Raw genomic sequence first — 2,500 nt, 5'->3', positions numbered from 1 at the left:
TTGGTCGGGCCATTCAGCTGCTGCAGCTTTGCCGGGCCTTTGCAACGCAGCACGGTTGTGTGCCTTGGCGTGCTGCACTTTGATGGGCACGCCAGCTGGCCCGTGTGGCCGCAAGCCAGTGTGTCGGCAGGACGTTCTCTCTCCTAGCCTGAAGGCGCCGCATGAATGCAAGTTGTGGCATTGGGGCTGGTGTGGAAAGCGAAGGAAGAGAGAGCTGGCTTGCATTGCCTGCCTGACCCTTGTGCTGGCTGTGCTGAGAGAAGTGCGCAGCGTTGCAATGTGGAAAGGCAGCAGCGTGCAGGCGGCAGGCTGGTGTGAGGTGGGCGGGGCTTGCAGTTTTCCTTGGGGAGGTGGAGAAGAAAAAAGAGAGCTAGGTGGGGACGGCATGAAGGGGAGCGAGTATCAGGCATATAGGCTAGAATTAGCAGGAGAAGGAGAGAAAGAGGAGGAGAAGTAGAAGTAGAAGTAGAAAAAGAGAGAGAAAAAATTGAAAACAACCGGAAAGAAGAAGTGGCGAGGGTGCTAGGGTGGCCAGCTTGAATAGGCGAGAAGACGGTGCTGCAGATGCCTACGGCCATACTAGTCTGAAAACGCCCGATCTCGTCTGATCTCGGAAGCTAAGCAGACTCAGGCCTGGTTAGTACTTGGATGGGAGACCGCCTGGGAATACCAGGTGCAGTAGGCTTTTGCGGCCAGCAGTGACTGCTCACGCCAAGCACTCTCCACACCAGAGGCAGGCCAACCTTTTGCTGCTCTCTGCGTCCTCGCCATTCCTCCCAACACTTGCCTGCGGGCTCAACTCAGGCAGGCGGCTTGGTCGGGCCATTCAGCTGCTGCAGCTTTGCCGGGCCTTTGCAACGCAGCACGGTTGTGTGCCTTGGCGTGCTGCACTTTGATGGGCACGCCAGCTGGCCCGTGTGGCCGCAAGCCAGTGTGTCGGCAGGACGTTCTCTCTCCTAGCCTGAAGGCGCCGCATGAATGCAAGTTGTGGCATTGGGGCTGGTGTGGAAAGCGAAGGAAGAGAGAGCTGGCTTGCATTGCCTGCCTGACCCTTGTGCTGGCTGTGCTGAGAGAAGTGCGCAGCGTTGCAATGTGGAAAGGCAGCAGCGTGCAGGCGGCAGGCTGGTGTGAGGTGGGCGGGGCTTGCAGTTTTCCTTGGGGAGGTGGAGAAGAAAAAAGAGAGCAAGGTGGGGACGGCATGAAGGGGAGCGAGTATCAGGCATATAGGCTAGAATTAGCAGGAGAAGGAGAGAAAGAGGAGGAGAAGTAGAAGTAGAAGTAGAAAAAGAGAGAGAAAAAATTGAAAACAACCGGAAAGAAGAAGTGGCGAGGGTGCTAGGGTGGCCAACTTGAATAGGCGAGAAGACGGTGCTGCAGATGCCTACGGCCATACTAGTCTGAAAACGCTTGATCTCGTCTGATCTCGGAAGCTAAGCAGACTCAGGCCTGGTTAGTACTTGGATGGGAGACCGCCTGGGAATACCAGGTGCAGTAGGCTTTTGCGGCCAGCAGTGACTGCTCACGCCAAGCACTCTCCACACCAGAGGCAAGCCAACCTTTTGCTGCTCTCTGCGTCCTCGCCATTCCTCCCAACACTTGCCTGCGGGCTCAACTCAGGCAGGCGGCTTGGTCGGGCCATTCAGCTGCTGCAGCTTTGCCGGGCCTTTGCAACGCAGCACGGTTGGGTGCCTTGGCGTGCTGCACTTTGATGGGCCCGCCAGCTGGCCCGTGTGGCCGCAAGCCAGTGTGTCGGCAGGACGTTCTCCTAGCCTGAAGGCGCCGCATGAATGCAAGTTGTGGCATTGGGGCTGGTGTGGAAAGCGAAGGAAGAGAGAGCTGGCTTGCATTGCCTGCCTGACCCTTGTGCTGGCTGTGCTGAGAGAAGTGCGCAGCGTTGCAATGTGGAAAGGCAGCAGCGTGCAGGCGGCAGGCTGGTGTGAGGTGGGCGGGGCTTGCAGTTTTCCTTGGGGAGGTGGAGATGAAAAAAGAGAGCTAGGTGGGGACGGCATGAAGGGGAGCGAGTATCAGGCATATAGGCTAGAATTAGCAGGAGAAGGAGAGAAAGAGGAGGAGAAGTAGAAGTAGAAGTAGAAAAAGAGAGAGAAAAAATTGAAAACAACCGGAAAGAAGAAGTGGCGAGGGTGCTAGGGTGGCCAGCTTGAATAGGCGAGAAGACGGTGTTGCAGATGCCTACGGCCATACTAGTCTGAAAACGCCCGATCTCGTCTGATCTCGGAAGCTAAGCAGACTCAGGCCTGGTTAGTACTTGGATGGGAGACCGCCTGGGAATACCAGGTGCAGTAGGCTTTTGCGGCCAGCAGTGACTGCTCACGCCAAGCACTCTCCACACCAGAGGCAGGCCAACCTTTTGCTGCTCTCTGCGTCCTCGCCATTCCTCCCAACACTTGCCTGCGGGCTCAACTCAGGCAGGCGGCTTGGTCGGGCCATTCAGCTGCTGCAGCTTTGCCGGGCCTTTGCAACGCAGCACGGTTGTGTGCCT

General features: G+C 57.2%; 3 non-coding genes across 3 annotated transcripts; all 3 read left to right on the top strand.

Moving 5' to 3' along the window:
• Positions 1-566: 566 nt before the first annotated feature.
• Positions 567-685, top strand: LOC140412035 (5S ribosomal RNA). The gene has a single exon (XR_011941242.1). It is a non-coding gene; the product is annotated as a 5S ribosomal RNA (ribosomal RNA).
• Positions 686-1,379: 694 nt separating this feature from the next.
• Positions 1,380-1,498, top strand: LOC140414391 (5S ribosomal RNA). Its single transcript, XR_011943526.1, has one exon. It is a non-coding gene; the product is annotated as a 5S ribosomal RNA (ribosomal RNA).
• Positions 1,499-2,188: 690 nt separating this feature from the next.
• On the top strand, positions 2,189-2,307 carry LOC140412034 (5S ribosomal RNA). Its single transcript, XR_011941241.1, has one exon. It is a non-coding gene; the product is annotated as a 5S ribosomal RNA (ribosomal RNA).
• The last annotated feature ends 193 nt before the right edge of the window (positions 2,308-2,500 follow it).

Source organism: Scyliorhinus torazame, chromosome 4 (genome assembly GCF_047496885.1).
Source record: "Scyliorhinus torazame isolate Kashiwa2021f chromosome 4, sScyTor2.1, whole genome shotgun sequence".
In the NCBI taxonomy this organism is placed as follows: Eukaryota; Metazoa; Chordata; class Chondrichthyes; order Carcharhiniformes; family Scyliorhinidae; genus Scyliorhinus; species Scyliorhinus torazame.
The sequence above is the reverse complement of the archived record's forward strand: the minus strand, read 5'-3'. Positions and strand labels throughout refer to the sequence as shown.